At 39.3% G+C, this 26,184-nt stretch overlaps 1 protein-coding gene across 1 annotated transcript in view; it reads left to right on the top strand.

Moving 5' to 3' along the window:
• KIAA1328 overlaps window positions 1–26,184 on the top strand; it is a 172,203-nt gene that overhangs the window by 40,638 nt on the left and 105,381 nt on the right. The window lies entirely within an intron of this gene.

The following is a 26,184-nucleotide window of genomic DNA, read 5'->3' as shown; positions in this document are numbered from 1 at the left end:
TTTTTTTTTTTTTTCCTTCTTCAGTGATTATAAAATAGGAATGGCAGTGTTTTCCTGTAACTCTCATGCCTTGTGAGAACATACAGGGTTACTGCATTAAAATAATGTAGTTGAAACTTCGTTGAACGGTCAGCTTTTAAAATATTGGGATGTGAAGTAAGGTCCATATTGTGTACACAAACGGGTAAGTGTATACATGGAGCCAATGGGTGTGTTCCTGTACAAAACTCTGTATACTACTGTCTCTGCTCAACCTTTCAAGTATATTTGAATTGTCGTCTTCTAATTTCTACTTTCTTCTACCTAATTTACATAATGCTGCTGCACACGTAAAATCAGCTCATTCTAAGACATAACATGTGCTAATCTAGGTCCTTTCATTCAAGTAGATCAGAGTGGCTTGCAAATGCTCATAATTCTGTCTTCATCCTGTGCTGCCATCTCATCTTCATAAAAGTGAAGAAACCAAAGTAGAAATTTGAGGATTTGTTCAACATGTTAAAAGAAGGCTGTAACAGATCTATTTAAACCTTAGATACCTTTATTCTGGCACTTGTTTTTCTTTTTTTTTTTTTTGTCCACTTTGAGAGCTCACACAATAAGGACTGTGTGTGAGAACTGCCTTTATAGAAGACAGAAGGGCTAGAATTTCATTTGAAATAGTTTGAGGATGAGTTTTATTGCTGCTTCGGATAACCTGCAGTAGTCTGAGAAAATACCCTTTTGCTCACAGAAAGGAGAAACTAAAGTTTACTCTTTATTTTTTCATGTCCTCAAGTTCTAAAGATGCTTTGGCTGAATTAAACCTGTTCGTGTCAAACCATATCTTTTTGTGAAAGCTCTGACAAAGGTTCTTGCAAGCTGCTGCTGCTTTTGTCCTCCTATATTTTCATTTCAGACTTGGCCTTAATCTCCTTGTGGAACACTTAGGCATTTTCTGTTTGTCTGCACATGGACATTAATTCCTTAGACAGCTTTAGGGATTCTACAAAATCATATGGTGAAAACTGAAGCTGAGTCTTTTGCCATTTCCATGTTAAGTATCGGTTTGTATATGTGGATGCTGATATTTTATCTTGCTCTTGAACAGCTTTATATTGCAAAGTTGATTTGTTATCTAGCTGAGATTCAGTAAGTGGAATATGGTATCTGTCACCTTTGGCAACGTGGCCTTTCTGAATAGGTGTAGGAGTTCACTGCAGAGAAAATGTCTTAATACGTGTACATTGAAACTTTCCTTTCCCAGGAGGAAAGTTGTTTTAAAATACGGGGGGAAAACAGGGGAAGTATTTTCTGGTTTGTCCAGAGATCTTTGGCAACTGTCCTTAAATGAATTTGCTTCTGAGTGTCAAAGAGGATATCTGTAAGATTTGGTTACCTTTTTTTTTTTTTTTTTCTTTTCTTTAATCATTGTGGTTTTGTTCCTTTTGCTAAGAGAGCTTTTTTTTTGTGGATCAATTACAGTCTGTATTATGAATATGCATATAACTGTATCATCCAAGGAATATTTTGGAGGAGTATAACTGTCCTTAATATTTTGATCAATTAAGAAAGACTATTTTTCTATTGCTATTTTTTTCCTATTCTTTTGAGAAGATGGTGCTCCTAACTAGGAAAATCAAGTGACATGATGATGGGTGTGTTGCTTGTCATTACAGCTACTCACTCCACTGACTTGCCCCTCCACCTTCCAAATGTTTGGAGAATGCTTCTGTAATTTTTCTATGTATGCATGAATTTGTTTTCTTAAAATATTTAAAAAGTGTTGCTTTCCTCCCTTTTGCCAAGGGAAAGAAAGAAAAGACTTGCATACTAGCAATGGGGTTTATGACACAGCCTGCTTGGTTGGTGTGGGGAGCACAGACTTTTGTTTGATCTCTGGTTATGCCATGGGGGAACCGACTGAATGGATAATGTTAGGGAGTTGTTCCTCTCTACAACATCTTGGAGATGAACAGACTCTAGGTATCTGTTGGAGCACTTACCTTAAAATGCAAAGTTCCTGGTTTGGCAGGTGGAGAAATTTCTGAAGGTTATTGGGGTAAAAAGACTGTGGAAGGTGTGAAAAATGCGAATGTCCTTTTAATATTGGAAACAACTTCTCAGCAGGGCTTTCTCACAGTATCAAAACCTAAGAATGATAGCGTGTTGTCCTGATGCTTACATGAGTAGGGAAGCTGTTATGGATGAGAAGTTATCTGAATGATAGTCTTCCCTTGACATCAGGGAAGGGCTTTTTTTTTTTTCTTTTTTTTTTCTGGTAGTTAAAATTTGTTTGTATGGAGGAGGCAAATTAATTCCTCTTCATGTCTGCTTAAACCCAAGAGGATGAAAATCTGGCACAAAATAGTGGGCTTTTAGAGTTCAAATAAAAATGTCTGAATTCTGTTAGCAGCTCATCTGTGCAAATGCTGGGGACAAGGACATCCAATAGATTCCTTTTGAGTAATGGCATCCCTGTGCTTTTTAATGCAAAAGCTATATCTAGCTGTTGAAGACTTTGACGAATCTTGTTTTGGAAGGGGGAGTGACACCTGAATATGGATTGAGTGAAAATGGGAGGATGAAAGGGTATTCTCTGAACAGTGAGAAGTGAAGGAGAACAGACAGTCCCTGTGCCCTCAGCCTTTCTGTGTAGGTTTTTCTTACAGGCACTGTAAAGCACCAGAAGTGATTAGTTGAGGTGTGGGGGGAATACTTCTGTTGCCCTGCTTAAAAGCATAATTCCTTCCCCAAAAGCGTTATCTACTGGTTGAACAAGAACGCTGTGCTGTGTGCTAGGGGCAGGTTGTTTGGTTCAAAGGAGTTGATTTTTTTTTGTGCTGTCTAAAGTAGTCAGTTATGTTGAAATCTTAGTTTCGGTGATAATACGGGTAGGGCTAAGCTATCTTGTGGTAGATGTTGAGAATAAACACCATCTGTGGGGTACCTTTTCCTTGCTTAAAAAGACATCCCATACTTCCCAAACTTGCCTTTCCTTTGCAGATGGCCTTTAGGAAAATAAGTGAATGTATGATATGTAATAATTGTTTCTCCTGTAATTTTCCAGACAGATCTTCATCAAAGAATAATCTTTATCACATTTTGTCTTGTTGTGAAAGTTAAAGGTGACATAGTTCAGGACTTTCTGATGAACTCTAGCTTGTCAAGTTTTCATTTGCATCTACCCATGCTGTGAGCCAAATCTCAGTTGTTTTCTGATTCCTGATTTCCCTTATTGCCTGTCCTGACCACTGAACATGGCAGGTCCTTTTCAGAGCTTCAACATTATCTCTGTGGATGGTGGCGTCTTTTACAAAAGCAAAAAGAAAGCTCTGCCACCCTTCCTGCCCCCAAAGGAGGGTCCTGAGTATACTTCACTCAGATACTCTTTTCAGACAGAGTTTATCTTTCTATTGCAGTAATCTCAGCAAGGATGAATGAGGCTTTCTTTTAGGTGTGCCTTGTCAGCCACACTTAGTTAAGATTATTCACATTTCTATATCAAATATTACAACTATATAACTGGAACATTACTCTTATGAAACTGAGTTACACTTAAGAATCAAGAGTAGAAGTAGATAATGATATGATAGTATTACATTTGGAAAAATACACACTAATGTATTTGGGAAGAATGGTCCAAGTTGTATGGTATGTACGTGTGTATTAATAGTATCCAAACTGTTAGGTGCTTCAGATTGGTAAGGGCTTATAGTCTAAGTAGGTGCTGGAGGTGAGATTTGGGGGCTGAAATGTGACTAAATAACCCCATGTGGACAATGGTGTTCATGATGGATCTTGTTAGTTCTGCATTTGAATGATGATTTTCAGTAACACTCATCTTCCTGGCTAAGTTAAGCACTGCAGAACTCTCAGATGAAACCTGTATTTTTGTAGCAACCTGTAATGGGATGATTGTTCCTTTAAAAAAAATCAGTTATGAAAGGAATGTGTTTAACAGAATGCATGAAGATATTCAGTTGAAATGGGGTGCATTACAATGAAGTAATACTGGAATATGTGGGATATGTTAGTGATTAATCTTGGTTATTGACTAAGCTAAGAATATGCAATTTGTTATTGCAAGAAGAGCAGGTTTTTGGGCTGTCCATGGAAGTACTCACTTGTGGAATAAGGAGGTAGTCTTCTCTGCTCTGTGGCAACATTTGGGAAAAACTTTTCATTTTTATATCCTTGAAGTTCGCATTTATGGTAAACAAGAGGTAAAATAAACTAGCAGAGCAAAAAGGTACAGAGAAGATGGACTGACAAAAAACAATAGGACAAGTAGGCGTTTTTATCCTGTTAGGATGGCAATTATAGCTCTATGGGCTGTTGTTGGTTTGCAATTTACTGTATGCATTGAGGGAGAAGAGAATTTCTGATCTTTATAATTTAGAATCATGATGGTGATTAGCCACAGAAGAAATCAATATGTTTCATGTTCAAATTGAGTTTACCAACTTGATTATTACACCCCCTACTTGAGATTTATTTTGAAAGCCAATTGGAATATTCTGCTAGAGCACTGCTTGCTGCTTATTGTAGCAATGTGAGCTATATTGAGCATGGCACACTGGAGATCTCTGATCTACTGCCTTGTTTCATCTGAAATTTAATTCAAAGTACTAGAGTTTTACTTCTGCAGCCTTATATTTTCTGGTTCAAATGTGACTTACATGGAACTGTATCACTGCTTTTGTGTTAATCATGTGTATTTACAAAGTTTTAAGTACGTTTGCTGTCCAAAGATCTTGCAAACCAAGATAATTAAAAATGGCAAGTTAATAGATGAGATTGTATAGGAGCCATTAATGAAGAGGGCAAGCTGACGTTAATTCCTTTGCAGAATGTCTTTGAAAGCAGATGTTGCAAAGGCTGCAACAATGTGGAGAATTGAAGCAATGAGGTGATGTATAGTAGGTGTAAAGTAAGTGGAAAAGTAGGTGGAGGTGACAGCTGAAACAGACACAATCAAGACTGACCATGAGACCAAACTAAGAAAATGGGTTCCTTTAGATGCCTTCATTCAGGACAGGTTTGGGGAATCTTGCTTAGAGAAGATAAAAACTTCAGCTGTTGTCTTTATGATCCTGATGAGGGGAGGAACGAGATGGAGAGTTTACTGCAAAGCTTATGTTCAAATGAAAATTATTTGTATCGAGTACCATCTGTCCATTTTGTGTCTGAATTTCTAAAGTAGTGAGTACTTAAATGGAGTGATAGAGGCAGTGAGCAGTGATAAAAGTCTACTGGTCTCTGACTCTATTAAAAAAAGTAGAGAGAGGATTTAGGGGAAGTCTGAGTGAAATGATTGTGACCAAAAAAAAAAATGGTGGTGAAAACAATTACATCAAACTGACAGACCCTACAGAGTAAAATGCTCAGTAACAAGCCCATAGTGATGCTGGGTCCCCAAGAGTTCTCAAAATGTGAGAACAATTGCCTGCCTTGCGGTTCCAATTAAAAACTTACAAACTGAAGAGGACATTACAGATTTAAAACAATGGAAAACACAGCAAGCTGAATGTGTTATGAGGACCTGCTGGGGAAAAAGTGATTTGATTTTCATTGTCCTCCTGACTTGTGACATTTCTGGAAACCTAGGAGCGCCTGAATGAGAATACAGGGACCGTGCTGCAGTATTGAAGGATGCCGCAAGTTCATAAGGAAAGAGGGTTTCACTTTGCTTAGCCAATGGAAGGATTTTAGTGACCAAGGTCAGCCTATTCTTGGAGACTTAGAAGAATAAATGACTAAATCTGCTCAGTAACACTTGCTAGTCATAAGAAACAGAAATCATAATTAGAAAGGCCTGTAATGCACCAGTATGGCCTTTCATATCTGTGGTATTTAAATGACTTAGAAAAATCTGCATGAGCTTTACAAAACCTGTCCCTCCGTACAAAGAAAAGAACCTGGCATAGATCATCTTATTTGTATTTCTTGAAACCCGAGCGAAATCAGAGGATCTCCTTTTTTATGATTATTTTTATTTATTTTTGATTCAAAGTGCTTCAGGCTTACTGGGCCCTTTCACTTAAAATTGCTGTACAGAATAGTTGAAACTTAAAAGCAATAGTTGCTTGGAGCCAGGCTTCGAAGAGGGTTTTGTGACTTCAAAGCTTTGTCGTTCCTGACAATCTTTGTGGCACTACCACTGTAAAACTGACTGCATCAGTAATTTTTTTAATTTGATACTTCAGCTATGGTACAGCATGGCTTGTACTTCTTTCTCCTTCTGACTTTTGTTCTAAAGCATTACTCTTTGTTAGCTGAAAAGGTTTTTAAGGAACTGTCTTCCAGTTATGTTGTAGCTGACATGAAAAGGTGCTGTGCAGAAAGAGGGGAGTTGGACCTAAGCATCGTGCAGGGCACGGGCCCAGGATGCTGCTTAGCTGTGTTTTAACTGTGTCCTTATTCCATGTCATGCCTGTAGTACATTTTGTTAAGTGTTTAGCAAGTTCTGTTTTTGTTTTTGTCTTTTTCTTTTTTCTTTTTTTTCTGTAGGCTTTTGTTTCTCACTGTCATGATCAGAAAGGGCAAGGATGCTGTGAATGTGGGCGGGCTGCATGCCTGAGCTCTGGAATCAACAAGAGTGCCTCAGCTTCCCGAAACGCCTCTGCGTGGGGAAGGGTGCTGCTGGTCCTTGGGGAGATGCCATGCGAGGAGCACGTGCATTGTTCAAGTTAGGAACACAAGAACATATAGTAGCAAAAGACACTGATGTGTGTAGTTAAGGTCATTTGGGAGGCTGGTGATGTGTGGAATAGTGTAGTGTTCAGTTAAGAGTGATACAGCTCGATAATACCTCTGAACCTGTCCTTAATACGAAGCTAAACACTCTTCCACGTAGGAGCTGGGTTATAGGGGTTAGCAGCAGATAGAATGGCAATGTATAACCTCTCTTGTAGCCAGCTGGAGAGTTGCTGTCCTTACATTTACAGATTAAAGGCTTGAGCCTGGCTACGAATTCCCTTCAATCGGTTTCTGAAGTGACTTTCTGTTCTTTACCTGTACGGTTCTTGCAGCCTTGTTTGGGTCCTTCTGTCCTGTCCCCAAAGAGAAATCTATTTTCACAATTTATTTTACTCAGAAGGATTTGTTAAAATATGGAGTCCTTTCTGTTGATTCAAACAGTTGTTTCATCTTACCAAATTTTATGCGGCTCTGTAGGTAAGACTTCTTTATTTGTATATGTTCTCTTTAAATAGCCAGAAGCTATACTGAATTCTTTGGTATGTATTTAGATAAGCGTATCTTTGTTCAGGCAGTATTACCTGTGAATTTGAGGCATTTTTGTTAATTGATCTTGAAGCAGGCTTAGTGGCTTTAGCTCAAATTAATTTTAAAATTGCTCTTTATCTACTCTGCAAAAATCTCATGTGCAGTGCTTTGTTCTCATGGATGTGGCTTGTGTTTTGTTTTGTTTTTTTTTTTTTTTTGTAGAAACAGGTTATTTAAAATGTAATGGTACATTTATTTGTAAGGATTGTGGAAAGCCATAAATATAAATTGAAAAGAATTTGGAAAGGCTTTGTTTTTTCAAAATAAAAAAAAATCCAGGAGATACTAGCTGAGGAAGAGAACAGTCTGGATAATACTCCTGAAAATTGTTTTTTTTACAGCCACAACTGCATTGCCATTATATGTGGACAGCAGATGGCAGCATTAGACAACATGTGCTTTGTCCAGGTAGCCAGAAATTAAATGACTGCTTTTGGGGTTTCTTTTGTTCTCCCCCCTTTCCTCCTTTCTTTTATTTCTTCATGACACAAAGTATGAGCTTTAAATTTGAACAAACTACAGGTTTCATCCTTCTCTTACAAAATTAATTTGTGAAAGGATCTGTGTTTCTGTGCTGTATATATTGTCAGTGCGTGAAGAAATTGTTCTCCAGAGTGAAAACGAAATTTCTTTGAAGGAGGGTGCAGAGTGAGGGGAGACTCTGCTATTGCACTTGACTCAGGAGGTTCTGTCTTGTCCCAAATCACATATATCCGTCCTTCCTCTACCTACTTACAGTACAAAATGTCATCTGGAAAAAAAAAAAAAATTAGTCATAATGTAGCGGCAAAACTGTTGCCTGGAGAGTGTGCCTGCTGAGAGCCAGACGCAATTTGGAAACAGTAATAAGTTTCCCTTGATATGATTATTTTCACTCTGCTTTAAGGGGGAGAGAGGATGGAGAAGTGTTTGTTCCTAATGGGAATGCCCTTGAAAGAACAAGTAGGCGCAATCAAGGGAAAAATATACATATTGTGCAGTTAAGATTGCAGTTCTTCTACAGACTAGAATAGATTCTAGTCAAATTAGAAAAGAGAGGTGGATTATGTGCCCCAGTTCAGTGCAGCACTACTAGCCCTGCAGCAAATGTCAGCATCTCTGCTGCAATGACTGGTGTGTGTTGTCTGTGGCATGAGATTATTTTAGGATGGTTAGTCTTCATTAATGTGGTGAGAAATGCAAGACATTACTACCAAATGTGTACAAAGAATCTATTAAGTATCTTCTCTAGGTAGTGCTTTTTGTGGATAAGTCTCCATTTTGGGGGAACAAAATGAAAAATGCTCCTGTGTAGCATTACCTGCTTTGGATGTTGAAAGTTGTGTTTTGTTTTTTGCTGTCTCCCTTGGCAATATCCGATCCCTCTTGCCTTAAGAGAACCAAATAAAGGACTGTTGTCTGTCTGTGTTGGTTAAAAGATTGCTGCAAAGAAAAATATTTTGAAGTCCTAAATTGTGTAGTTTAATTATATTTCCTAAGCATGTAATATACTTTTATACTTTAAATAGTAATACCTGATGAGAGAGTCCTTGGTAAATCAGGGCTGTGTATTCCAAATTGCCTATTACGTTACTGCAAGACTGATATGGTCTTCAAGCAAATCAGTAATAAAAGATTTAAGCCTTTGTGGGTTAGCTGTAATGACTTTCAGCCACGCTTCTTACTGTAGTCCATGCCGTGATGTGCTGATCTGTCTTGTCCCTTCCTCTGGTACATGGAGGAAGAAAAGAACATGAGGAAAAAGGTGAGGAAGATCTTCTCTGAACCTTTAGGAAGGAAGGAGAACATTTTTGTACTGGTAATAGTCTGCAAAGCAAGCAAGTCGTAGCTTTGAGATTTTGAATTTGTCTCATGTATGGTACCTGGTGGCCATATGTGACCTGTTGAAGTCTTGGTTAGCTGATGTAAGGAAGTCTGGTTCTGCTTTCGTTACCTACTGCAGCAGTGCCAGCCTCCATATGTGTCCTTTGTCCTGGCAGAGTGGAGTTGCCCTAACTTCCCTGCCAAATGCCAGGTTCTTTAAATTTGAGTACAAACTACAAGGAATTAAAATAATTAAAAACTTTCCAACTCAGGTCAGTCTTTGGTTAGTTGCGGTTTTCTTTTATGGTGTTTTTTTTTTCCTTTTTTTTTTTTTTTTTTTTTCCTGAATGTTATCCTGACTCTTCTCTAAGAGAAGAGAAGAGTGTTGCTAGTTCTGTGTTTGGGCTCAGACTCTTCATGTGTTCATGTGTTTTGCAAGGGTGGGAGTTTTATAAAGAACTGTAATGATAATTACATACTTCGGATAGCCAAAGCAGGAGGGAAAGCCATTTAAATGAGAACTTATAAATCTGTTGGATTTGGTCATGATTTGATGAATTTGGCTTCCGGGTTGCATGTGGCATGAGAAAAGCCGCAAGGACTAAAACGCCATTGACATCATTAAAACTGGGCAAACATATCTAAAAAAAAAAAAAAAGCCTAAAACCCCCAATACTAATGCTTTCCCTGTGCAGCAGTATACAGACTTACCAGTGTCAATGAATATTGTTCTGCTAGTATATTTCTTATTTCATGCTTCATTTTCTCTTCTCCCAGAGCTAGAAGTGTCATAAAGTGTTTTGCATTATAAGTACTAGGGATATTGTGTAGAGACAGTATTTGCCATGTTCTAAGAAACAGAAGGTGCACAGTGAAATCTAAGAAATGGAACAGACAGTTCCACCTCTACCATTTTCTCAAAAGAAAGAGGCAAGAAGTAAATATGTGGGCACTGGGAAAAAAAAAGTGCCTGTATGCTGATACCTTCCTCTGCCCCGTGCAGCAAAACAGATAGATGTGTGCAGACCTACTCGTAGCAAGCACAGGCTTTGCATGTGAGTGCACAGCAGTTACCAATAGTGAGGTTCAGTATAGCAATCAAGAAGCAGGGAAGGGAAAAATACAGTGAAGTAGTGGCTCAGCCTCTCTCAAATGGGTTTTAATTGAGCTTTTTGTGATGAAAAGCTAATGCTCTGTTTCCTAGAGATGACTAATTCTGTGTTCCAGTTGTAAACCAAGGAGGAGATGGAGCTGGAGTCAGAGAAGGCTTGTAGCAAAATACAGGAGCAGGCATTTGATTGTTGACTAAATATTTTAAATACATTCAATTATCCTGGGGGAAAAAGGCAACCTATTTCTTTGTTACAGCTTGTACACTTAAGGGTAACAAATATGAGCACTGTGGTTGATGCTGGACAAATATCTGTAACGGGGCAGTTTCCTGCTGTAGTTCTTTGAACAGGAAGCAAACATCTGTATCGGAGGATTGCTATTACCTCTGATAATCGCTATGAATCTCTTCTGTGAAAGCTACTTAACTCCAACAACGTATTTAATGGTGATGTGCATACAAATAAGCTGTATTTTTGGTAGTATTCTATACCTCTTTTCTGCATTGATCAGCTATAATACATTCTGAGTACTCCTGTATATCATTGAAATGAGAGATTTTACTGCATTTTAAGAATGCACGTTTACGTTTTTAGTTTTGTACATTTTTTTCCCCCAAGGTTTCTTCCATCTAGATGCAGTGAGGTAGAGGAAAATGATACTCCCAGAGAGAAATGGTGTTCAAAATACCAGTGTCTGAAAACGTTGCTTCAGATTGGTAAACTTACTCACGCAGAACAAATGAGAACCAAAAATGCAGTTTCCATCAATAAGTCTGCACTTCATGTCTCGCTGAAGCAGGGAACATTAATAGATCTCCTCATGTTACTCTGATTAGCTATATGTGGAAAAAAGGCAAGGCTTTCCTGCTGATGAGTTAGTTAGAGGTTTGTGCTTTAGCAGTCATAAAGGAAAATATAAAGAAGCTGGGCAGTGTCTTCTAATTACTTACTGCTTCTTAGTCTTATTCTAGTACATTCAAAAGGCATCGTAATGTTTATTTGTGAGTACCTTGTGCTTAGGACTGGGGAATTCTTCTCCTCATGAGGGTCCCAGGGTAGGAAGTGGTAATGTTGACAATAGTGCTTAGTATGTTCATGTCTCCCAAACAGCAGAAAATATTTACCTCCTAGAACACCATGTAAACTTAAGTGTGTTTTCCTCCCTGCCTTCATTTTCATCTTGGAAACTAAGGTGAATTAGTAGGGGCAAAACAGTCACATGAGCGTAGATTTTATTCAGTGGGGTGTAAATGGAAGTGACTCTGTTAATAAAAATGCAAAACCCGAGAAAATCTTTGTATCAGTTCCTATAAGGCCAAGCCTGTAGTGATCTTCAAAGGTCTGGCATCTGAGGGAAGTGATGACATGAAGAAAGTATTCAGTGTGGAAGATCATGTAGAGATCAAGAGAATTGGAAACGAAGTCAGCAGAAAAAAATATCTCTAAAGAAAGACTTGTATAAGAGAGAAAATAGAAGATAAGTTGGAAACTATGTCTAATATTAAAGGTTTTAGGAACAGAAGGCATGAAGGTGAGAGCTCAAGGAGGAACCAAAAGGAACAGTTAAGGCCATAAATACGTGATGACAACTGTAACAGGATATGAAGTAAGAGACTGTGAGGAGTGGATCATGAATTTCTGCATAAGGTACTGGGAAGAGAAGCATTGTATTGCTGACAAGGTGAGACCTTTGCCAGCATTATGGTGTGGAAGGGCATGTATTTGTAGTGGGGCAGTTCTGCTGTTCCATTTCTTGTTTATATTATTAAGAGGGGTGTCCTCATCCTTTCTGATTGGTGCTGACAGAGGAGAGGCTGCATTTCCAAGTGAAAGTCTGCATCATCGGTCTTGCTATAGCCTCACTAACATAACCAAGCATCACTAATAGATGTATTTCTTGCTTCTAGCTATGAAGACGATAGTCCTTCCTCTCAGCCAGTATGATGCTGAGTTGCACAGGCTGTGGCTAGGCAGACTGAAAAAATACCAAGTCTGAACTTCAGCATTCATCTCTGAGATGTGACTAACTTCCTTGCCTCTATCCATTTCAACACCAAAACTTCCACTGGAAACAAAAACTTGTCTTCAACATAATTCAGAGCCTCATAGTAAAAACATGTCGTGTGGTTAACCTTTAATACAATGTAACATTTAAAGAATAGTTTGCATCTTTTGCTGGCAAATTACTACATAAATATTTAGATTAGGTAGGAATAGGAATGTGGCATTATTTATGGATCCATATTTCTCTGGCATTTCAGATGCATGGTTGTTTTGCTCCTTAATAAATGCAGACATTAAAAGAACAAGCACACACAAAGTGCTAATTCTAAAGCTTTGCAGCTCTGGGGAGAAAAATCTCCACATGTTTTGTTAGAACTGCTTGTCGTCTCCTGTTGCATGATAGAGAGAAATCATTTAAAACACTTGCAGTTGCATTAAGCTCCTTTATTTCTGATACTTGTCACGGAGTGACATGTCTCACCTGCTAGTGCAGATCGGTAGCAGAGCAACCTGTCAGATCTGAAGATGTTTTGGTGCTGTCTGTTCCCTCTCACTTCAGAGGCAGATGTGTTATGGTACAGTTACTGCTTTAATTTTTGCCCCTATCTTGCTTCAGTTCTCTCTCACCTTAATCCTTGGAAGGGGAAGGGAAGGAATATATGAAATGTCTCTGTTTTCACTGGAAAACAGTCCAAAAAATCTGAAAATCTTCCCTACCAGGAAAACACAGGTTCCTTTTTTTTTTTTTTTTCCAGGTGAAGCTAGAGATCAGACCCTTAGGGAATCTGACCACAAAGGTACATTGCCGTTGGAGGGCGCAGCAGTTCAGAAAATGATCCTGAAATAACAGCATTACAAGGTGTTGCGGAAGCACTCTGAGATCTAACACACATGAATTCTCCTACCTGTGCTGCACAGACTTCATAGATTACCAAAATCACATACATTCTCTGTACTTCAGCTTCCCTTTTGTGATGGGTTTCCTCACTTATCAAGTGAATGTGCAAGGGTGAGGACAGTCACTGATACCTGTAAGCTGTTCAGGTACTACCATGGTGGATTAACATAACAGGTTTCTATTTGAGATGTAAAGGTCATTGGCCTTTCCTTATTTCTTGAAATTAAGGGAAAGTACTGAGCATCTTTGCTGCAGTCTTGGCTTCCAAATTACTCCTGCACTTCCAAAGTTAATTCTTGGGGAGCAAAATCACTCCTCTGTGATCTCACCAATGCTTATCAATAGGAGCACATCTTGCTGGATGTTCTTGTGTTTGTGCCTGGGGCTTGACAGAAGTATCACTTGAGACCTGCAGGATCTTGTATTCCAGTTTGCTGATGCAGAAAAGGTTGTCTTGTGTTTTGAACTTCTGTGAGGAAAGTAATTCTCTAGATTTCATTTTTTTTACTTACGGTACTCTTCTTAAAAGTCAGTCAGTTTGAGTTTAGGGCCCTTGCAAGATGATTACATACATTAATTTGCTTTTTCTATTTGTTGACCAAAAAACAAACATACTTTGACCTGTTGGTCTGGAAAATACCAGTAATTTTTCTGATTTTTATAGTCCCTTAATGTAAAAGATCTTTTGATGTTTCTTGAGCTTTTTTTTTTTTTTTTTTTTTTTTTTTTCCCATTTCATTCTAACGTCTTTGGTTTGATGGCTCAGAAATTTATTATAATCATGGGAATGTATTTTACAAGAAAGCCTTTTCAGTAACTGCCTTGACTGAGCTCTTCCAAGCATCTGTGGTGAGCCCTGCATTATCTGTAGATGCACTGGATCACAGATTTTCCATTTTTGTTTTTATGGAGTGTGGCTGTATGCATGGAGGCATCTGACTGTGATTCTGTCTGTATTCCAATAATTAAAGAATTTGCCAAAGAGCTATTTGCTTACTCAAATATTAATCCAGTCAGAGAAGGATATCTGAAAGTATCATTTTCTTGCTGCCAGTAGCTGTCTTTATGCAAAGTCTTTTCAGCTGTTTTTTTTTTTTTTTCTTCTGATGAGCATTTCTGAATTTAGATGTTGGCATTCTTATCTTCTAGAGAAAAGGGCTTCCAGCATTGATGTCCTAAAGGCTAATGCTTACCAATGATCTTCTAACAGCAGTGGAGAAGTGTAAAGGGAGGGGGGGGAGGCCATAACTACAGAGAAGGGGTTCTCTCTCTTCCCCACCGATATATTAGAATGCCTTGGCTGATACACATCCAGCTGCACATCTTGGCATGCTCCATGTAAGAAACCAGGAAAACCTCCATTACGCCAGCTGTTCTTCTGTGGTGGCAAGCGTGTGGATATAAGGCTGAGCAGGTTTGGTTCCCCACCCCCCAGCAGACTGAACATATAGAGCTTCGTGAAACTTGTTTTTAACCCAAAGGCATGTAAAACTTCCAAAAAGTTTACATGTGAGTAAAATGTGAATGGGTCAATGTCACCCTTTTTTTCTAATACAAAACTGGTCAGCCAGATTAAACATTTTGGTCTCCACAAGTAGAGGAGAAAATCAGAGATTTGGCTCCTGGAAACTGTCTTTCCTACTGATGCCTCCCAGTAAAATCATTCCAGGTCATTTGTTTTCTTCCTCTTGCATAAATATTAATCACTTGATGTGGAAATCTTTTTTGTTGGCTTCAGAAAGCCAACTTATTTTGATATTTTGTTTCGCGTGTTTTGGTTAACCTGTTTTATAACAACTTAAAAGTGGTAGCAGCTCTCTTCAGATGGTTGGAGAAGAGGTATCTTCACTCTACTTCATAGCATGTCCCAAGGTGGAAGGGACACACAAGGACACTCACAAGTTTTAGTATATTTTACCTGCTAATTGTATTACAATATGAACATAAAGTGGCTGTACTGGGTCAAACCATTGAGTTCAGTTTTCTAGCTCTGATAGTGGCCACAAGCACAAGGCAAAGCACAAGGACAGGAGGAGCAAATTGTAACACTTGCCCCAGAGAGTCTTCCAGCATCTGTAAGCCTGTCATTCAGAACTGGAGTCAGAATGTGTCTCTCTGATAGCACTGGATGGATTCTCATGTATAGCTGAGTTCATGTAAACTTTAAATGTTTACAGCTTCATGCAGAGTGTAGACCCACAGCTTAGAGAAACTGAAAAATCAGCACCTTTTGTTTTTCTGGAACCTGGTAGGCAGAAGTACTGAAGACCTTGTTCGTGTCTGAATCCTCTGTTTGTGCAGTTAGTTGCTGGACAAGTGCATGTGCTCTGTCCTGAAATGCTTCCAATAGAAAGTGTTTGTGCCTTGATGAGCCCCTGTGTTTATCTGTCTCAAAGCAAGTCTGGAACAAAACAAAAGGACCAACCTGGTCCTTTTAGTCTAGTGAGAAAGGAAAAAATAGACATTTTTTACAATCTGTTCACATGTCCCCAGCTGCATTAAGGCACATTGTGCTGGTCTATCCTGGTATATTTTGCAGGCGCAAATATTTTTCTGTGTTTAATCCAGGACAGTGCTACATTCTTTACGTGACATACCTTCTTTTTCTATTCCAGTGATCCAGACCTGAAGAAGTACAAAATGCTTGTTAATTTGAGGATCTGTGGTTCGCTTTAACTACTACTAAATGTTGAATTGTAAGGAGGAAAGAGTACCATTATTCACTAGATTGGGAAGGAGGAAGTTTCCTGTCTTACTTAGTATAGATTTGTCACCTTTTGGTCTGGCTATGAGAAACTAAGTCACAAAATGAAATTCAGGCTGTAGGCAGACAAATGACTCTTGATTTATTTCTATTTGAAACAGCACTGTTTAGTTCACCTAACCATATCTCCTGTTTTGAGCTGGGGTTGATTTTAGAATACTGTTAGTGGAAAAAGAGCCTACCGCCCGCAAAACCAGCAGAACACACCCCGTTTCAGACTATACTATTTGAGACCTTAGAGCTGTAAATGATGTAGAAATGTGCATGTATTAATGAGGGGTATAATAGGTTTCAGTGAAAGTGGGAGATAAGATGTGTTAATCTTGTATATTAAATAGTCCTACAACAATGAACCTTATAATGAGGCTGTTATTAAATCTTTTCTTCAGTTCAGTGAAACCAGTGCTTTTCAGCTTGGCATGTTTAAGGCCAGATTTTACCAGAAAGGACTAACTTTGATGTAATTCTGTTGTCGTCATTGTTAGGTATCACATAGCACGTGATGCAGAAGAAAATCTTTGCAGCACTCTTAGATGACGTACTTTGTTTTTTTTGCAGTTTTGGGACACCTCCTTTAAAATTAGCATTATAATGCTTGTATGGAATTTTATTTGCCCTCAGTGGCCTTTTAGGAAAAGGAGCGTTGCATTTTTCTCATCAACAGTGCTGCAAACAGATTGTGCTCTAACAAGGTTAGAAAGACTGTCAAAATAGCAATAGTTTTAATAGAAAAATTATCTAGAATGATATGTGATTTTTACATTCTCGCTGTTCTAGTTATAATGCTGAAGGCAGTTTCGTAAGAAGCACAAGATTTTCTGAGCTTGCTGGTATTTATTTTTTGTATTTCGGTTCAGTGATGTTTGTAGATTTTCGTCTCACCACTTGTACCATTTGTACCTAGTTGGATTAATATCTATGTGCTCCTGTCTGAGTACATTCTGCTTTAAAGAGGGGGGGAAAGAAAGTTGAAATATCCTAGCCTGATGCAAATTGTGTAAGATACTGAGAGGCAACCATGCGAGATAGCAGCAGACAAAAGAATTCTCCATCATGGCCAGGTTTCTTTTCCAAGAGGACCTGAACAAGAAATCTCTTGCTCTGGGACTAATGGGAGCTGCTCTCGTGGCTGAAGGGAAGCCTGCTTTTCTCTCTCAACATGATTCCCATTTGAGGGCTGTAAGGAAAAGGTTCAGTGAGAGACATCAAGTATATAAAATTAAGAGTGATGATTGATTGTTTCCTGCAAAGAAGCAGCAAGACAGACACCACTGTGTATTCTCAGGTGATCTCCGTTCTGATAGTAACCAAGACCAAACCTGATTACCTTCGTTATAAAATGAGACGATGTTTTGTGATCTTACATTCTCATTCTCTGCAAAGCAGACACCTTTTTGATTTACTAAGCATGTTCTTTAATTGAGATGGAGGTGCTGTAGCTCTGCCTTTGGTGAGTTCAGGTTTTACATTCCGTTTCTCTTTTGCCTCTCCAACCCCTTTTCTCCATGCATCTGACTCTGAGCTCGCATTTATCCTGTTAAATAACTCCTGTTACTGTGTCTAAACATAACAGGCTGAGCATCCTTTCTCACATACTTCAATTCCCACATAGTCTAAAAGCACCTTATCTCTCCTCGGGCCTCTGCCAGGAGCTCTGTTGTCAAATTGGAGCAAAGAACACGGCTGTTTTAATATCAGCTAGCACTGATATGACAAATGGCTTTGTGTAAACAGGAACGGTGGCTACTGTGAAAGATTGGGAATTCTTACAAAGGCCTGTAAAAGTGAAACAGCAAGTTATTTCCAGTGATAGGTGCTTCATGTAAAGCTGCGGCTGACTGCGTGGATAGAGGAGAGTGTCATTTGGGGAGGATTGCACGGTGGATGTCCACGCTTCAAGACGATGTGTTAGATCCCTCTATGTAAGAAAATTTACCTCCAAATTTGACAAGCTCTCCGTGCAAGTTTAGTTCAGCGGGCTGTGATATCCAAAAGGGTCACTAGATGGAGCGACAGGCTCATTTTTCCTCTCGCAAGGGCTGACCAGTGCTTTTGTGGGCTTTGCAGATGCACATATGGTAGAATATTATCATTTTATGGTTACAATTATGAGCAATTTGATAGAAAATGAAAGCTAAATTACGCAGTGTTCCTTTTATTTGTTTAATTTTGTGCTCTAAATATGTAAAAGGAAAAAATAGCACTCTTTTTGTGTGGATGGTGATAGGTGCAATACCTGCTTTTTTGGCTTTGCCTTCTGACACCATGCAGGTTGAGATTATTTTCTGTTGTTCACAACGAAATGTGTGGTTGTGTTCTCAGGTGCTGGGATTCTGCAGAGAAATTGTATATGGCTGAATCTCCAGGCTCCTTCCCCTCCACCCAAAAAAAAAAAAAAAAAAAAAAATTATTACTGGCTGATACACAAATGCATAAGTAACAAGTTCCCTAACAGTTTCCAGTGGAAGAGGCAGGGTAGCTGTGCCATCTAAGCAACTGCCAAAAGAAATCTTGAAATTCTGAAAGTTGCTATTGACACTGGCAAAGCTCCCCTAAAAGGAGCAGATATGTTCTGAGAAAGCTCTTGCCAGTGTGGAAAATCTCTGGCCATTGCAATTGTTAAGCCACAAGTAGGTTTTTTATGGCCCGTGGCAGGGCCAGTAGGTGGTTATGATCTGTGCGGTCAGTATTTTGTGTATTCGGGTTCTTAGTTTTCTTCTGTTTTCAGATTCCTTGTGTTCATTATTGTGAAAACATTTTCACAGGTGTGAGTAGTGGCCCAACTTGTTTTCTGTGTGTTGTATTCTTCCTTCCTTTTCATTAGAAGAAACTCGTTAGCACAGCTGGGCTGTGCAATAAACCTTTATTTTCTTTTTTTCTTTGCCTGTAAGTATCCTTTTGTTTGTATTAATGAAGATAAGGCTGGAGCTGTGTTTTCCACTTGGAATGGAAAGTGCAAGCCCTGAGATGGTATTTGCATTTATTGATCCAGGCACATCTGCTGGCATATGATGGCGTGTGATATTTTTGTCCTTACCCACCTTTGAACCAGAGAACATGGCAGATAAGCTGTCCAGGGTGATTGGCATATCCTGTGGGAAGGATTTATAATACATAGGATCAAATCTTTTACCCCGAACTGCTCTTGCATTTTCAAAATATGATACAGATTTCTCTGACTTCATATGCAATGTTGGGAATTAGTTCTAGGTTTAAATGCTCTCCTTGCTCTCTTTAAATCATACTGGTTATCTTTTTGTTTGGCCAGTTTTTAGATGCAGTGCATGTATATTGTGCATCTCAATATTTTTCAGTATTTTTAAAGTCAACTTGGGAATTTCATCATCTGGGTGGAACAGAGCATCTTGGTAGATGATATAAAACTCAGGGAGTCTATAAAAGAAATTTAAAAAGAAAAAAAAAAAAAGCAAGTATTATGAATAAATCATACTGGTGATTAACCAGGGTAGAAATTCTAGTATCTTCAATTGCTTTTTTTTTAGGATCAATTTTAACAGTTTAACAGTTGTCCTACAGGTGGTATGGGTGGAAATGGAACGGCTATTTCTTGAAAACAACTCATTCAGCTGTTCAGGAAACTGTATTTTTATTATTTCTGTTCTCACCTGGTATCAGTAAGCCCAGAGAATAGATTTGAATGTGATGTTTCACATATGCTTCCTGAAAGCTTCAAATGACTGCTGTGGCTTTTTCCCTAACTTTGTGCTGAACTCTCTAGCTTTCCTTAAGGTAGGTAACCATAACTTAACTAATTTGTATGCACCATATTCAGGCTTGGCTCACTTCAAAGTGTAATCAAGTCATGAACTAATTACAATACCATATTCCCAAAGAATGTAAATTTAATTTACCTTCTAACAGAATGGGAATGTATTAAGCAATTCCTTTATACGAGAGCTGTAGCATTCAACAACATAATGCTGATGCTTCAAACAGAAGTGAAGTTCTTAACTTTTGTGGACCTTCTGACCTTTCTCCCTATGCATCTTCCCTTTTTTATTCTCGCATCTTGAGTGAATTTACTGACTGGATAACAATATTAAAATATTCAACTGTAAATTAAAATGTAACTGTTGGACTCCAGATTGGAGATCACTCTATCTTATTGCATGTGACTTGCTTCTTTATAGCGTTTTCAGAAATGTGCTTCCTGAGGATTTTGAATCAGAAGAAGGTTGTGTTTTGAATTGAAGGCTCATAAGGTTCAGACCTGCACCAGATGATTTCTTTTAATACAAGTGGCTGTGCAGAAAGTTCCCTACAGGTTCTTAGCATCATTGTGCCAAAGAGTCCACATAAACTCAGTTATATAAGAACGAGCGAAGTGAAGTTGTTCATAAAACATTTTATTACCTTCAGTCTTTGCAGCATCTTTAGAGTTTAGATAATAAACCTTCATAGAAGTTACCAGTCTTTACCCTTTCTCAGAACAATGATTCACATAGGTTCAAGCTACTTACTTTAATTTCTCTTAATTTTAAAGGTAGAAGAAAGGTGTTGAGGTTGACTTTGATCTCTGCCTGGACAGTTTGAATTCTGAAATGCAGGCTTGTTGCTTTTCTGAGATTGTTAAAATGCAGGACTGTCTGTATATTGAATGCAAGTTGTATATTAAAATTAAATGTGGGTCAGCTTCCAATGAAGTATGTAATTGTTTAATGCGAAAGGAAAGAGCTTAGAATATCTTAGTTTATATTTTAAAGTGTTCCTTTTAGATGTTAATTTATTAATACCAGCAGTTTATTTTTATTCATATGACTTTTCATATGTAAGTAGTTGAAGCGGCATTATTTTAATCCTTTCTTTGGTTAGCAAGAAGAGAGAGCCTGCAGGTGGAAATCAGAATGGCATACATATTGCTTCTTTCCCAAAAGGCATGGTATCTTTCTCCTATTGATATGCAAAATTTTAAGGTAGAAAATAAACCTCATTGCCTCTTGTCAAAATACTGAAAAAATATATGCTTGGATGATGCATGGAAAAATGTGGGCTCACTTCAGACTGAGCACACTTGTGGCGGAGTTTGCCACGAGGCTGTCGAGGCCCTTCGGGGTTCTGCAGACTCTGCGCAAACCCTTGTATTGTAAGTGTTTAAGTGCAGATCGAGCTGTCGGTGGCATTTTCTAAGACATTATTGGACTAATGAGTAACAGTGCAATAGGATGTCATAGTCTTACAGGGTGCTAAAATTGTAGACACAGAAGCATGTCTATTCAGTGGATGTGAGCTTGCTTTGATGTTCAAATTGCTGGGCACAGTCCAGTTGTGCTCTGGAAATGGTGTAGTTGCAGCCAAATGTAAAACAAAACATCAAAGCACGGTGAACTGGTTTAAGCACGATGTGCTAGATGCTGTGCTGTTGTGGCTGCACAACTTCTTGAATAGGGCTGGCTTATACACACCTAGTTGGAGAGCAAGTGGGCAAGCTCGGGTCTGCCCACAGCTATCTGAATAGACTCTTCTCTGGGGACTTAAACCCTCTTTCAGTGTCCGTCTGGCTTCAGCAGCCTTGAGCCAGTGGTGCTGGTACTTCTCGGCTTCTCTTTGTCGCTCTATTTTTTTCTCAGCCTTTGTCTTCAAGGGACTACTTGAGGCAGTGAAGGGAGTTTGGTCTTTGCTGAAACTGCCAATATGATGATAAGTAGTCAGCTTTCTAGAGACGTGTCCTTAAGCAAGGATTAAAAAAAAAAAAAAAGTATTTTGTATTTACTAGATCATGATTGCAGATGTCAAAAAGCTTTCTTCATCACGTGCTGAAATGATATCCCTGAAGGTTTCTTGTATCTCTACTGCAAAGTGTAAGTTATTGCTGACTTACTTAAATTTAAACTTGTGCCTGTTTGACTTTTCTCTTCCTTTGCTTGCTCTATCTGTCTTTGCATGTTTCTGTACTAGCTCTTAGTCTCTCGAGTATCTTCTGTTGGATATAGGGGCTGGTGGCACTGGAGCATCCTGCTGCTGAAGATGATGTGGCTGTTGTGTTCTCTTCTGGACAAGGATCAGAATGAAAGGATGGTCCGAGTCAGGGACTACAGGAACCTGTCATCCCTCAGCAGCTTGTTTGATGCTTGGGAAGCCTCCTAGGATGTGTCCACATGGGTGGATGTAGACAGTCTTGCACTCTAAGGTAATCAGCTGCAGGATGGATCTGGGCTGTTAGTGCTGTGCCTGGGCTGCGTGACTTACCCTACAGCTACAAGACTTCTGTGCTGGAGCTGGCGTGTGGAGCGTGGGACTGCTGGGCTGCACCTGTGTGCGCAGATGTGCCCAAAGACTCCCTGTGCCACAGTTTCTCCAGGTGTAAAATGCAAACACGAGAGCTTATGCCTTTCCCAAAACTGCTCGTGACAAACCATTGAGGAGTGAGTCACTAGGCGAGGAGTTCTCACGCACTGAAAACACAACGGAGCCTTTGTTACTGGTTTGATTGCCAAAAAATCTCAGTAGTAGCGCACTCCTCTTACGGTAATAGCTTCTAGAAAACCTTTTCCAACCCCAAATTCCTGTGATTGGAGGCTGCTTAAATGTTTTTCTTCCCTTAAAATAAAGGGAGGTAAAACCAAGCACTTCTGAAATGATACAGGCTAAAACATCCCTCATAAAAAATATCCTGTTTGTTTGTCTGTCTTTCTTACAAGAAGTGATTTGGGAAAGACAGAACTTCAGCAAATAGCTCACCCTTGCAGAGTGGCTGGTGCTGGCTACATCTGGAAGCCTCTGTTCTAGATGGGCAGGCCAGTGGGTATCTGAGTGGCTGACAAGAGGACATTGTGCACACAAAGATGTGGAGGTTGATGTGGAGAACTCAGAAGCTTTCTAGAAAGTTGCTGGTTGCTCTAAACCAAAATATTTTGGCTTTTAAGGTGAGCTTTGCTTACAGTCAGAGAAGCAGTGGGAACACTGTACTGGGAATGCTACAGGAGGTCAGCAGGTATGCTTGTGGCTAGTACTTTTCTCCACCTCTTTTTTTCCTCCAAATTCTGGGGAAGCAAGGATCTGGCTATCCTGCTTCAGCTTGTGAGCAGGCTAAAAATATTTCAGCAAGGATTAAGCTGGGCACAGTTGGTATGGTCTTAGCAGACATAAAACCCTGAGGCTTAGGAGTTGAGCTGGAGAGTAGGACTGAGACTTTGCAAGGTGGAGGGACTCTACCAGGCAGGGTGCTGCTGCTGGAAGAGTGGCCCCTCTTCCAGCTGCACCTTTCCTCTGCCTGCTTCGTGCCAGCTCCTGTGCTTAACTGACCCTTTGATTTGCTGGTTTGGTTTGCTAAGCCCTCAGGATAAGCAGGGGGCTTGGGAGAGCTGCAGAGCTGGTGCAGATGGAGGGGTGAGACTCCTGGGGGTGAGCAGAAGTGTGTCTCTGGCAGCAGCCGAGCATTAGGTTGGCTGTGCCTTCTTCTGAAGCCTCACCCATAAGAAGCTCTTTGTTCCCTGCCTAACGTTCCTCTCCCTGGAAATCTGTTCCTGGCCTCTGTAAGCGTGCCACTGCTGCATGCAGTGGTCCCTCTTCGCAAAGCCAACGCCATCTCCACTGAGGATATTATCTCTTAAGAGCCATAAATGAACTCTTAATTCTATGACTTGCATTCAGCGATGAAATTAACTAATTTATTCTGTAAAACATATAGTCCTTGCAGTATGACATGTAAATGTAGTGTTGAAATCTTAACCTTTGCATTTCAGAAGTTGATTTTCTTTGTCTTGTCCTTCCCACCCTCTGTGAACAACCTAAATACTTTATTAACAAACTGCGTGAAGTGTATTACTGGGATATCTTCAAATGCATATTTCTTGGATATAAAACTACAGTTTACTGAAATGCCAAGTACCACTTCTCTCAGGTAACAAACATCTTGTAAATCCAATATTTGTGCTCCTAAATGGATAAAGAAATATCTGTGAGCATTTAGGCACACACAGTTTTCTGTGGAATGCAAATCTAGTTGTAGATATGCAGGACTAGTTGTAGATTTTTTCACCCTTACAGCAATTCCTGTTTCTTTCTTATAAAGAAGATCTTAAAAATATTTGTTATTACCTATGTATTTGTTTGGAGAGCACATTCCCATTGAACATATGTGCCCCCATTGTATCTGAAGGACTTAAATATTTTTGTGGCAGTGTTTGTTGTTTATTGCCTGGCTAATTTGTAGGGGAGAAAAAAAGAAAGAGATCGTCTTGCTGCTTTTAGCAAAAATTCAATAGAACGGAAGAGTAAGATCTAATATTAAAGCTTTTTTTAAGAAAGTATTCTGCAGTAAATGTACCAGCACATTATGGAGAATTATCGTAGTTAGAGCTATTATACATGTGCCTGCAACAAAAGAACAGTTTTTTCTTTTCTTTTTTTTTCTTCCCTATTTGAAGCTTGATGTTTACTTACTTAATGAGCAAAGCAGGGCTTTGGACTATGGTGGCTGTAACAATATGTTGCTTAATGCAGAGTCATTGTCTGAATGAATGAGATTTTAATCTTCTAATACAGGAAGTTTTAACCATAGTTACATTGCTGATGGAATCTTCGAAGAATTTCACAAGTATCTCAGCTGCCATTCAGGCTCACATTAACTATTGCCCTTCCTACTTGTTATCCCATAACCGGCTCTTGGACAATTAGAATTTGCTTTCCTAACACCAATTTTGCATGTCGTATTTGTAAGCTATAGTTTAAATAAATTTGGCAGCTGCAAGTAAGAGGTGGCAGCATCATGTGCACAGCAGGAGCTCTGCAGTCTGTAAAACACGATTTGGGCATCTCTTGTGGTACCCGTGCACCACGTATGTATGTGCTACTGTGAGGGCACTCTTGTGTCTGGCTTCCAGACACGGCTGGTACCAACATTATGGTAAGAGTGCGAGTGGGTGCACAGCCATCACTCGTGACCCCGGGGCCATTTTGGGTACTCGTTCTGCGTGCCAGCAGTGTGCTAGCTGGAGGGAGAAGAGGGTGAAATCTGTTTGGTGGGGAAGGGGCTGCTGGAAGCAAAGTGAATTAAGAGGGCTGTAAAAAACTGATAAAGATAGGACTGTCTGTTTTTATATTCTGCCACATAACATGGGTTTAAATGAATTTCCCTATAATTTGTCTTCAAATACCGACATTTAACTCTTAGGCAGTATAAATGAACTGGCTTTTTCTAGAGTAAAATTCATGCCCTGCGTCCAGGCTAATATGTTCACCTACTATAAACATTACTGCCTATGGTTACAACCGGAATAAAAAATTCCTTTTATATACATCATAGCTGGCAGAGACTCCTGAGACCACCACAAATCACTTCAGCCTTTTGGTGCTCTCTGACGAAATGAACTGAAATGTAAAACAGCCCAGGCTTCAGGCAGGCTGACTCTGGAAAGCAATTAGCTTGTTTAGACCATTGTTTGTATCCTCCTGTATTTCCAGGTGCTGAGCAAAGGTGGACTAGGAGCTCTCCTGATTGATTTAAACACTGGGCTTTAATAACCTCCCATTCCTTCCTTCCTAAAAGGTTTTGCTCATTCTCTGTGTAGCCTTTCATTTAAAACAAAGCAAAACAAACAAAAAGAAAACCTGGCAAGTTCCCCCTTCCCCCAAAAGAACAAGAAGAAGGGAAAAAAAAAAAAAAGGGTCATAACAGGGAATAACAAAGCAGTGAGTTATTTATGCAGCCATGATTGGCAAAAATGATTGCAACATGAATTTGCCCAGAAGCAATGATTAGATCATAAAAATGTTAAGGAAATCTGTAACTCAACACCATTTTATAGATTGAAGAAGTTTTTGTTCCCTACCTTAATTGCGGTGACTTGTTATTAAAGTATTTATTCAGAGTAATCTCTTTGGACAGCGAGCCCTTATCCCATCTGCATGCATAATTAAAAGCGAGGGGGGAGAAGGGGGAGCATAAATGGTTTACCATGCTACATGAGCAAGGGAGGGAATTACACAATGACAGGTGAAGAGCAGATTTATCTCCTGTTGGAATTTCAATGCTGCAAGCAAGGCAGGACACTGTTGCTTGCTAATATCCTTGCAAACACCACAGTTACTGCTTCTCCAGATTACTGTCCAAAAATCATTGCTGGTCTCTAAAAGGCCTGTAGCGCTGCATCTGTGGCTGTGGGTTTTTGAGCCGTCAGTGCTCAAGCAAAGAGATTGGATTTGGGTATGTGGGCTTGTGAATCCATGCCTCTGCTTAAAAATGGACTATTTACTTACTTGGCTGGCTATTTATTTATTTATAAATAAACATTGGTAGTGTCTGGCTTTGCTGAATACAAATCAGAGGGTTGTAATTGTTCCAACTGAAACAATGTCATCACCTGCCTCCTGCT

Source organism: Aythya marila (genome assembly GCF_965140915.1).
Source record: "Aythya marila genome assembly, chromosome: Z".
Taxonomy (NCBI): Eukaryota; Metazoa; Chordata; class Aves; order Anseriformes; family Anatidae; genus Aythya; species Aythya marila.
Note: the sequence above shows the minus strand (reverse complement) of the source record. Positions and strands in the feature narration are given on the sequence as shown.